Source organism: Chanos chanos, chromosome 5 (assembly GCF_902362185.1).
Source record: "Chanos chanos chromosome 5, fChaCha1.1, whole genome shotgun sequence".
NCBI lineage: Eukaryota > Metazoa > Chordata > Actinopteri > Gonorynchiformes > Chanidae > Chanos > Chanos chanos.
Window position 1 is genome coordinate 15,646,264 of NC_044499.1, and position 13,206 is coordinate 15,659,469.

The following is a 13,206-nucleotide window of genomic DNA, read 5'->3' on the forward strand; positions in this document are numbered from 1 at the left end:
TTTCTTGTATTTTTTACACCGAAAGACTCTCATTCAGAGGTACATCTACATGTGAGTCAAGAGTCAGTAATTTCCAGCAAAGCAGTACACTATCAAGAGCCCTGGAAGTGAGGATTCTATTTGTGTCTCAGACATTGGGTAAAACAAAAGATCCTCATTAACTCCTTCTCTGAGACAAACTGAATGATATTAACTTCTTCAAAAGAGATCGTCACTCCATTGATTCTAATCTTGTGCAGACCTGCTCACTGATTGGATACTGTGATGTCAAAGAGGTCAGGTGCTGTGAGATTATCATCATAGCAAATGAGATGATAGGAGCTGACAGAGGGCACAGTGGAATAATCAATTAACAAAATGATAGAGGCTTTGCGAGTGAACAAAAACAGAGCTTAGCCAGACCAAATCAAAATCACTTGCTGAAAAGCTTTTCAGTAGCAATTATACTCAGTGATTATATTCACTACACTGATTTTTTTTTATTGCTTGGGCTGTGGATCAGGGGCAGTCTTGTTTTATCAGGGTGATGTAGCGAGATAAATATTCATGGAGACTAGAAGAGAACTGCATTCCATTTTTAAAATGCTCAGCACATACTGTTGTGTCGTCCTCTATATGAAAGCATTAACCTTTACTCTCTGGGTAAAATGTGATTTTGACTGTGAGTCACAATAAACCAAACACTACTCAAAAGGTATCAGGCACGCAAGTATGAAAACTGTTTCTTTTATAAACATGTCACAATGTGTCTAGTGAGTTGGATATCAGTTTGTATATTGCTTCACTTAACAGTACATGGTTTAAAGATGTGTATCAGTAGGAAGAGGGAGTGGTTAACAAAAGTGATGGACAAGCTTTTTAACCAATTAGGACATGGCTGTATGTACATACTGTATTGAGGGGAGAGTTGACACAGAGGCAGACAGTGGGCATCTGTTCTGCTTTCTGAGTTAGGTAATTATACTTTTTCACATTTCTGCCCTCATATGATACCAGGGAGTTCACTCCATTTGCATTCACACTGAATGCTGCCTCTGTTTCAGGTTTGTTTTTTTTTTACACCGCACCGCCCCTCCTTTTCTTGTTATTGATGTCCAGGTCAGCATGGCTTTCTGCTCTAAGTAGGAAATGTTTGGCTTTACATGTATTTGTAATGGCCCCTGGCTCCTTTTAGCCTGTGGTAGCTTGAAATTCCCATTCACATGAGATTTTAAAAGATTAAAAATACAACAATATACTGTATGGCAGTCTAATATCTCCTAATATCTCCTAATATCTAATGTTCAGATTAAAATGAACATGTTTATTACATTTACTCAAGGCTATGAAACAAACCATTTCAAAATACTGATTTTGAGAGGTGATTTAAATAAGGAATTGTGAGGTATTAGATCTTATATGAGACAGAAGGCACTCTTTCTCCTATATATATATAGCAGCAAAACCAAACAATTCAGAGACTGCTAAATATACTATTATGATGTCAGATTCAACTCAGTGTCAGATTCAACTGTTGAATTTGAGGGCAGTTGAAAGTTAAAGTTGAGGGTCACTAATAAGTGAAGGAGGAATCAGCATATCAGACAAAGGAATGGGTGTCCAGACCTGCCTACTAGGCAGATCCCCTAAGGGCAGGTGATAGCTGCTTTTCTCAGCAGGAGAATGACAGGAATGCCTCCCCCCCACACACACTTCCCAATCAATCACTCCATCACCCACCTGGAGGTCAGAGTTGACTGGATAAAAGGAGTGAACTCCACACTGTGTTTAGTCTGATGATTTCTCCCACTTTTCACCACAGGGGTAGCATGTGTTCTCAGTGCAGACAGAAGGAGGTTAAGTAGAGGCGGAATATTTGAGAATAGGCCAGTATGTCTGGAGTTAAAACATAACCAGTGGACACATCCAAAGACATACGCCTAAAATTATTACATTAAATTCTTTAAATGATTTGTCTTTGGAAAATATATTCAAAATACAAGTTGCTGTGTTTCTGCTTGATTAAAACAATTTGATGCTATGTACCATGTTTCTCAGAACCTCCTTTGGTTCTGGGGGAAACATTTTGTTGAAAATGACCTTACTTTCTCTGGGTGTACATAGGCTATTAACAATGAGAATCGTCTTTAGTGTAAAGACAAAGGAAAAGTGCTTGTGTAACCATGTGATGAGATGTTTCCAAAGGACACCACAGGACCCCTGAAATCACAATGCAATGCATTATGTAACGAATTCCAACCACACTGTTAATGAGAACGAGAAAAAATAAAGTAATTAGTTTTCACAGCAGTTTCTCCACAAAAGTATCTGATGAAGTATGCCTGAGTTCTCTCACCAAATACAAAGTTCACTCATATTCAAAAGTAGTGCGTGCACGGTAAGACCACCGTGGTAAGTGAATCAAGGTGATAATCTAAATTACCCTGATTGAAGTACTGAACCATAAAAAGTAACATGACCAAAAGGAGACTGACATGCCAAAACATCTTCAATAGCTGCTACAGTGCCCACCTTCAACTGTCGGACAGTCAGCAGGTTTTTAACACATGCTGTAAGCTTTAACATCAAAGAGCAGTTTACACAGAATCACACAAGCTCTGTGCTACACATACAGAGTACAGCAGTGTGTGTTGGTTGTGTTGTTATAAGCAAAAACTCTGTTAAATGTGCTTAAGGATGCTACAGGAGGAAAATTAGTTTATGGTAAACCACAGAAAAACATGCAGATCCCCTGACATACTTCCACTTCCACTCAGACACACACTTACTCTCTCTCTCTCGTCCTTCTACTGTCTCCCTTGTATTGCCTCTCATTATCAGGATTAGAAAAGTGTGTGGCCAGACTGCCCATACGAATTAGATAACGCTATTAAGTAGCAGACTGGAGCCAGATTTTATTGGGACTAATTCACTGCATACTCACTGTGTGGTGCTGACAAACTGCATAAAGTACCTCTGGGACTTTGATAACCACATATGGCCTAATATAAAAGCTTTTAGGAAAAGCTATAGAAATAGAAATCAGCTTTCAATATTTACAATACATTTGCTTTGTCATCTTTTTACTCCAGTGAACATTTAAAATTTCCATAAGGTTTCACACACTTACATCATTGCAAGAAACCTCCACAAGCATACAAAACCAATCTATTCATGCTTACATTTTACCCTAAGCCCAAATGAAAAGACAATTACTGCCTCAACCTTGTGGACCACCAGGTCATAACACACACAAAAAAGGAACCCACTGTAATTGTCTACCCCAACCCCTACATGATCCTGTATTAAAATATATATATATAAATATATTAAAATATACATATCCTGACATGCAAGGGGCATGTGTGTGGGGGCTGAGGGGGGACTGATACGTTGATGTGGTTTTTCCATTCTGTAATATTTGCTGCTGAAACCTGAGGGAGCTGAAATGTAGTGTTATAAGTAAGTCAGACATGTAGTTAAAAACCAGTCTCTCATGGTTGATCTCACTTTACCAGGCTGTTAGAGTGTTGACCTGAACACTACATATTGCCCCTGTGGTGATGACAAATATCTCATTAAAGTAAATAGTGCTTCAAAGAGTTATATTGCTTCCTGTTTTTGTGAACTACATGACATAGTGTTACTATGCTCCAGATGAAGTTAATAGGCATAAAGAGAATATATAACTGCTTCTAAGCTTTAAATTTATCAAATGCAAATTCAAGCATCTCTTGCTCTCAACAGGAGGAGTCTGACAGGCATGTTAAAAATCAACACACCCTGAAGGGTTTCTGCTGATTTCAGGTGTACCTCATTTAATATATGATAATTAGCACCATTTTCTTGGTTTAGTATCTCTCTCTGTCTGATTTTGCAGGTAAGAATAACAACTGACTGAGATCAGTAAAACTGAAGCAACACTACTGCATTTCACTGATTGTCTGAGAGAGCCAAAGGCTTTTCTTTGGTTTAAAGCAACAGACCTCACAGTGAGATCACCCTGCTGAGGGCTTTTCTACCCTCTGACCTCTGAGACATGACCTCCTGACCAAGACAACCACTATACATTATCAGTCACAATTACAAACATGTTTATGGTTCATTAAAGGCGTGTGTTTTCCCAAAAGCAGTACAACAGCTCAGCGGCAGCATAATCACTCTTTTAAAAGCTCGCTTGAAAGGCTCAGGAAAATTAACAATACAAAGCTAAGCCAATCGCTGACATGATTTTTCATCATTATTTGACAGAACTACATACTGGAGCTCTGTAAACCCCTGTAACTCTGAGGAGTGGACTGCTTTTGTACCGGTTACAAAGGGACTAATGCAAAGTTAAGAAAACCACATTTTTGGTTTAATTTATACTAGCCAATAAACGTCACTGCTTTTGTATTCACAGAGTAGCTCACAGACTCTGCATCAAAAAAAAAAAATCCCGCGGTCAGTAATAGTCTGACAGACTCTGCATCAAAAAAAAAAAACAAATCCCACGGTCAGTAATAGTCTGACTGCCCTTAATGCATAAACATGCACCCTAGTACTGAATCCCATACTTAGGTCAGACAGAGTGGTGGAAACGATCCAGACTGCCAAAAACACTACTATAATACAGCTAACACACCCACTGACAGCCCATCAAAAAAGTTTCAAAGATCTGTCATCACAGCCAGTGTTCCTGCACAGCAGAGACTCACACAGGACCACTCCCTTGGACCGTGTTCATTTACTCAGTCTGTTCAGTAAAGAGCACAGCTATTTAAAAAGCTCACAGAATCAAAGACCACAGACCCTGCTGCACCATGATGCTCATGATATCATATGACATAACAATAGTTTACTAACGTATATCTTCTTGACATAATGTTTAAAATTAAATTTCCCTTTGGATTTCACTAAGAGATTTCACTTGTCAAACTGAAGTTTACCTTTTCATTTGTTGTTAACCTTTTCAATGGGCTGTCCCTTCAAATGTCACTGGCCATTGAAATCAACTATTTTAAGCCAGTCTTTGACTACAGGGTCCATAGCCCCACTTGAACTGCAGCACATTGTGACATCCATACCTCATTGTGAGGTACTGTTGAACACTGTTATGCCTAAAATTATGTGGTCATAGCTAAATAAGTTTCACCATTTAGTGGTCACTAAGCAGGGGTGAATAAAATATCTGTTTGATGGAAGAAAGTGATGCAGTATATCTCTATGGAACTCCTGTGCTTCTTATAGATTTCTTGGTGAGAAGAGCACTGTTTAATATCTGTATCAGTGTGATATCTGTTTGTGAGATCATACTAAATACCAATGTACATTCATACAAACATTTAAACATACATTCAAGCATTCATCCATAGAGCTAAACAGATTTCGCTTTCCATAGCTGTGTTTCTCAGACTTGTATTTTTCAGTTTAGTCGTCTGTAAATTAACGAGAGATATTTGTCCTAACAGAAGCATGTCGTAAGTTAACTGTTGCAGAAGCACCTCCTACAGTTTCCCATTACTCATAAATCTGCTCCAAGGGGTTACTGGGAGCTGATCCAGAACATAAAGGGGAATTCTCAACTCACTTCTCTGTGAAAGGCTTTACATTAACGGAGTACATTAAAAAAAGACAGAGTAGAACGAGAGTGGCTGTGTTACAGTCTCACATATTCTGCACAGCGATTTTCCCTGTCAGATTACAGCTGTTAACCACCACCAATCTCCACCACCAACCCCCAACCCAACCCATTTAGCCCATCTCTCTCTCTCTCTCTCTCTCTCTGCCTAATTTATGGGATGAGCTCAAATTCTTAATTAAATGTGATGCACATTTTGTTGAACTCCGGTTCACTGTCAAACAACACTTAGCTTAATTCAAAATTTAAAACATTTGTCATTATTCTCTCTTCAAAACATTTCTAATCAGCGTTTTACGGCAAGGGCTTTAAACGTGTTGCGCCCCAGGTGTGAGGGCTGGCTTTTTCACTGAAGATACAGGGAGTTAGTAATCAAAATTGCTGATCCACGAAAAAGCTGAGTATAATAATAATAATGATAATAATAAATAATGATAATAATAATAATGCACTTTAGCATTAGTGAACATTAGAGACTGTGGGACAGTGCTGGACATAAATACAATAAGTAGGTAATGTGATACAAATGTTGCTTGCCTGTCTCAACATGGAGCACCAGACAGTGATTGTATCTGCTGACTCCTTTGAGTTTCTAAGACATCCTACAGTTTATCACTTTGCAAAGAGAGTCACAAAGTCATTCAGCACCACAGCAGGCAGCCCTATTAAACCTGATGACAACAAGTGACATGCAGGCATTTTGTAGTCCTGTTAAATGGTCAGTTGATTCTTGTGCAGGGAATGAGAACATAACTTGTCGACTTCCTTTCTTTAATACCAAACTCTCACAAAGCCTTTAGCATTTACACCACCACTGGGACAAGAGAAGTAAAGATTTACTTCTAAAGTGGCACTTTCTGTTCATGCAAAAGTGTTGTGTTAAAATCATTACGGTGTCTAAGCCGCCTATGTTCACAAACAGTACAAAAACCAAACAGAAAAACACAAACAAGAGAAGAAGACAAGAATGACATTCAAAACATCCATTACCTCACTTGAGTCTGAAAGCATAAATAAACAAATTAATTAATTAAAAAAAGCTATCTGCATGTGTACATTTAACTTCACAAACTGACACTGCAAACGTAGCAAAGTGTAGAATAATGAAACAAACCCACTTCTATGGAGTATCAAGGGAAAGTGTTAAACATGTTTTATGTTATAAAACATGTTAAAGTAAAAATCTAATAGCAGCAGAGAGAACAGAGGTGAAAAATCTATCCTATGTTTTGTGCTATCTTTAGAGAGACGCCTGGACAACTGCTGCTGTTGGTTTTCTTTTTTTTTTTTTTCTTGTAATCTCTTGTCTTTGGGTCATCTATCCAAATTTCAAATAAAATGAATCACATGAACATCCTTGTTCTGATGCATGACTATATCAGTTCATCCAACAAGCTATTTAGTCATGCCCTTGGATAAATGCTCAGAAGCAAAATCTAATCAGTTTTACAGTTTTATTTGGTTTAAGTGCTGCTGTGTACGTCAGACATCAAGACTTTTTCATGGGTGGTCTCCCAGTCACCTATGATATGGCAAGAGTACACAATGTTTCCTATACCAGAGGAGACCTACAAAGACAGTGTTAATGACGCTTGAATTCATGCATGTCCTCTCATGAACTCAAGAACACTCCGTTTAAACTTGTAGGTTAAACAAGATTTAAACACTGATGTCAAGTCAGCTTAGCTTAATGTATGAACTGTCAATTCAACTGTAATGCACATTAATAAAGAACATAATTATTAGTTATGTTTGCTGGGTCCTCCAGCACAACTGGCATGACATATATACATTTTTGTTACTATGTGTTGTAATTTTCATTAAAAATTAATGCATGTCCTCTCATGTCATGACCTCAAGAACACACTGTTTAGATTTGTAGATTATACAGCATTTAAACAGTACTTGGCTGAATTCTTTTTGGTTATACTTCTGAGGTAAAGTCAACTTTGCTTAATGTCTGAACCATCAATTCAACTGCAATTTAATTCAATTAAGAATCTAAAATGCTGGTTATGTCTGTCAAATCCTCCAGCACAATTGGCATGAAATATTTACGTTTTGTCACCTTTTATTGTCATTTTCATTAGGGATTCTGCTTTCCCTATATACTTCTTTATTTATTCTACTTTAGTTTACTCTGTTCAGTGATTTCAGATGCGTGCCTTTGTGGAATGAACTGTATACACATACCTTCAATAATTTCAACCGCTGATGATAGGTAGCTCATGGCAAGATGCACACCAATAAACCATAACGGGAAGCTGCAAGTAAATGTGATGTTACAAACGATATACAAAAAGGAGCACATCTGTACATCTACAAATTCAGTAGGCTACTGTTCACATATGCACTTACTGAACATCCATCTTCGAACTGAATGAATAGGCCTAAACGCAAGCGGACAACGTTCGTAAAAACATGTGTGAGTCGTCCGCACGCTGTCCTCAACTTTCTCCTCCTTGGATTCTTCCCTCCTCACTTACTCTCCCCGTCTCTCACTTTCTGCCTCTGGAGTACCAAAGTGAACAAAGACTGTCTCAGTCTTTCAGTGGCTGCACTCACTGGCCCACGAGCGTTGAAACCCGACTCCTGCAAATCCCTCGGTGAGGTCACGCTTTAAATTTTCTAATTCCAACAACATTCACCCTCAGAACGGCCAGTCGGTTGCCAACTGCAACATCATGTTTTTTCCCCCCAGTGTATAATTTATGTTTAAAATTTCGTTCTTCCTCTCAATAATTGATTAAGCAATCAAACTTAACCATTTTCGAAGATCGATTACTGATTTGAATCGACGTATGCCTGATTGTCTGTTGTGTCATCGTGTTTGCCATGACGTTTATTGAATAATTAAAGTCATAGGAGAATAAATTCATGACAGACCTGACCCGTCTCTGGCAAACACATAGTCATGGTTAACCTAAATTATGCGTAACCTATTTACCGTACATTGAAGTCTCACATATATACATGGTTATGAATACTTCCTGGTAAGATCCCTAAAACTTTGACATGCTTCATTCAAGGATAAAGATCAGGACCTATGACTTTAAGACCTAAAAGTGGTTGTTCCCGTTAGTTAGCGTTAATTTTGATAGGCTCAGTGTTTGACCGTGTTTGATTTCATGTTTCATGACAGGCTTGTTTTTAAAAATATAACAATTTTTAAACCAAGCATATGGTGAACCATGAAATGTCATCAAATAAATCATATCATGAACCATCATGATCCAAGCAGAATTGTCTAGGATCATTTATGTGATTTGCTTCTAATCAAAGGTCATCTGGATTGTTATTATGGGATATTATCAGGTATGGGATATTATCTGGTTATCATTAGTCTCCTTTTAGAATGTAATGCAACAATGAAAAGTGAAACAGTGAACCCACCCACCCACCCCAAACTAAAGCTCTTCTTTTTTCCCAAAAATATGGATCAAAAATAGCTTGGATTTAGAGGACACTTGGGAGAGTTATGCAGAAAAGACTGTTTAAAAGGACCACCCGGAGAGGAAAAGGCCTGTTGTTACCCCAGGTGCCTTTAGTGTACTGTCCCATCAATACATAGCTTTGGGGATCTGAGGAGTGGCCCCAAAGCTCAGAAACAATGTCTCTCTGGACCAAGAGTGTAACACAGACAAAGCAGAGCACAAGGCCACAGTAGTCTTTAGTCTGAAACAAATGTTCTTGTCTGCCTTAAACTAGTATTACTCCTGTGCTGTCATTGACTTCTTTGCTAAAATGAACTCTCATGTTTCAAACCTTTAGTGAAAACAGACAGACCAGAAAAAATTTCTCTAAAGCAACAAAGTGATGGTTGGCACATGTCAGCAGTCTGCAATTAGTTGATTTCTAAGCGATAATGGTTTTGTGGGAAAATAGTTTACAGAGCCTTTGAAATGCTGGAGAATGCAGACAACCTGACAAGGTCCAGCCCTAATTGGTAATTGCATGCTTGTTTAATGACCCCACACGTCCCAGAATGGTACAAGCTCTGACTAGATTTCCAGGTCCGTGTGTCATAGTCAATATTTGTGTGAGGCAGTGTTGAGCACAATGCTCCAGAGATGATAATATTGGGAAATAATCTATGAACCACAAAGCAGTTGTAACTAAATATGAATATACAGTTTACTGCCAAGTTTGCATGAAAATCTTTGAATTCCCATGCTAAGTAACATCTTTAAGTGGTGAAAATAAAGACATTGTCAGTATTGTTGGACTTTTACTCATTTAAGATGAGTTCTTGATCTAGAGCAGCACTGTGGCGCACTCTCTGATGGGATTTCTGATACACTGGTTCCATAAGCATAGTGAAGCAGAAGAATAATAGATAAGAAAAGTGTTACAGTGTATTGCATCCAGATGGTTACATGCAACGCTGCATCAAAATATGGATGATATGCAGGTGCCATACAGACACACAAACCTATGCCAGCACTGTACGAGCTTTAACAATACTCACCATTACATACGTTTCTGAAATCAGATCATTGTTGTAACCCTTTCATTTCTGAAGCTGTCAAACTCTGAGATGAATTTTCAAACATGAAGTGAAAGTGAAAACATACAGTTATCCAGAAGTACAAAGACAAATTTTGTCAAATTGTCTGAAATATAGTTTGGGCAGATGGTATTTGAAGTGCAGATAAATTCGTAAACCTGTTCATATGCTTAACCTATGAAAGCGGTATCTTTAGAGTAAAAGAATTATTGCTCTTTTATTTCAAACATGCCAAAGGCTAAGTAGTTAAGGAACTGATAAAAGTAATAGCAGGCTTCTTTGTTTATACAGCCCCTCACTCTTAAGCTGTCTCTTGTCTTCTTTCTTAAGTACTGTGGGTATGCCCTGTGGCTGTTTGGCTTTGTTTTCACAGGGAAAGCCCCCTCAACAAAACTTTGCTGCCAATGGCATGCATCCTTTAGCAGTGACGTAGAATACAATTTGGCTCAGATTGGGGACAACATGTGATGCCAATCTGCTTCCTACATTTAAATTGCTGTCTTCTGGATAAGGCAGAAATGCTAGATTGGTCGTGAAGCTCTTCGCAGTATACGATACTTCAGTATTTAGAACCAGTAGAGGGTATATCCATTTATTAGCACTTATATAGGGGTTATGTGCATAAGTGATCAAGTTCACATTTCCTGAAGCTTAAAAAAAAAAGCTCAACTGAAATATAGTGAGTCAAAATTTCATTCTTAAATGTCTGACTTCTTTTATTTGCAAAAAGAGAATTTCTCAGTGAAAAAAAAAGAAACAACAAGAACAAAAACTCTGAAACGGTTACTGTTTTTCTATCCTCATTTTCTTGAGCTCTGATTTAAAATGAGTCCAAATTATAAACACTGACGGAAAAAATATCCACCCCAGTCCCTCTCTCAGTTGTCTGAGAGATTCCATTGGGACCTCAACTGAATTGAACCCCCTGATGTTCTTTAAACATTCTTTGATCAAATTTCACATCTTCAAAGCTATCTTCTTAAACTCAAACATGTGAAACAATGATACACACTTTTCTCATAGCTGAAAGTGGGCACATTCTATAAAAATCAAGATTATTGACTTACTGAGACACCATTGAAATCTGTCACAATAAAGCAGTCTCTTAGGCTTAGTTAGATTTGCTAACTTTAGAGAGAGGGGGGAAAATAACTGTGTTTAGTTCTCATAAACAGAAAAATGAATGAAGGAACGCACAGTGACAGTCTGCAGCTGCAAAGGAGATAAACACATAGATGCATTCAGACATATACTGTGTGCAATGATCACTGACCAGCATAGCACACACGGTTACTCTGAACTTCAGGGGTATAGTAAGAGGTTAAGACTGTCTAGACTGGGTGAAATACAGAAATGAAGTCCGTTACAACCAGTCCCAGGAAAAGTGACATGATTTCCTCTCTCTCATTCAATGAACCAAAGCACCTCTGATGCAATGGAATCACAACTGTGCAGTCCAAAGTCTACAATACTCATTCATTCATTCATCCTTTGGCTGAGACACTCAATTATTCTTACTCTGTAGCTCTGCAGGGCTGTAAAGTATAACAGCTATCACAAAAGATTCCTTTTTTGTGTGTGATCAGCACTTAGTTAATGCTTCGGTGACACCAGTTGACTTAGTTAAACTTGTGTAATACATATAGATGCGAGGCATACATCACTGTACTGAACTGGTTTGGCATAAGATCGTATCAACGTCATCCAAAAACATAAAGGAATCATTCAGCTCGTTCCATGAGCATGGTGACCTCCTGAGCCAGTGCCATTTCATTTCTGAGATGTGAAACTTAACTGAGACATCGGTACACAGATAGCATGCTGTATTCCTCTGCACTGTTTATCATCTAATCATCGATTGCTTTGGTGACCATTCTTATGCCATATGTGTTGAGAAGTCAGTGGGTCCTTCAGGGAACAGCATCTGTATTCAGAATTGCTGGAGGATCTGACAGAATGTGACTCGTGAGGAATTTGAGCTTGTGGGATGTGTTTGCATTAGCTGATCACAGAGCACAGACAGCTAACGCTAACCTCACGCTCCTCAGCATGCGCCACGCATTACCAAAAACTAATCTCATCTCTTTAATTATCCTAATGCAGTGAGTGATAACAAAGGTGTCCTTGTTTTTACTGGATGCAAATGTAACCAGGAGGCTGATCTTAGCTTAAATTCCACTAATGGAGAGGAAATCAAGTCACTGAAATTTGTCCTTGTTAAGCCAGGGGAGCACAAATGATCTGTCAAAGGGGAATCATCACTAGCCTCATCATAAAGCTGCTTCACAAATCCCTCAGTACACATACATACACAGATTTAAAGCTTTTAAACTTGTGCAGACAAGCAAAGTGTCCCCACAATGTGACCTTTCTAGGCGAACCGTTAACTAGTGAGTGTATTGAGGTCCACATGAGTTACGTAAAACCTAAACCAGACACACCAGAGGCCAACTGTGAAATCGAACAATTAAACCAATACTTAAAAGAGTAATTAGTGTCATTTATTATTTAGTAATTTATTCATTCATTTTCCATTTGATGGTATCCTTCATAAATTACACTTGAGTGGCAAAGTTGGATGCAGGGTAACGTGACATTGTCACAAAAATAAAATAAAAATTAAAATAAAAGAAAGTAAAAAGGTAGGTAAAATCATTTTTCATAGTGTCTGCTCTCCCACCATGCCTGGCCTCTGTACAGCTACAGTCTGCTGTGTTCATGACCTCTCCTTAACTTTGGAACTGTATGCTGGGTGCCTCAGGGAGGGAATTGCACTTTCATGTTGCTGCCAGGATATTGACCCTGTTTTAATCTATGGAGCTCCCTGGGAGACACTGAGCTGACACCTACACAATGGCCCTGCTCCTCTTTATACAGATCAAAGAGGGAGGAGGGGGGAAATGCCTGTTTGAGTGATGGATAAAGCAGAGGCTCTACAGGTTTCATAGAATGGGAAATAACAATGCTGTGACCACAATGATGAGGGAGATTTTTTGTGTTCTTTCTTACTTATGTAAATGTTGCAGTCTGTTCACAAATTCAAATGAACCAAGTCTATGTTATTCAAAGCATCAGTGATGTAAGGTAACAAAGAGATCAG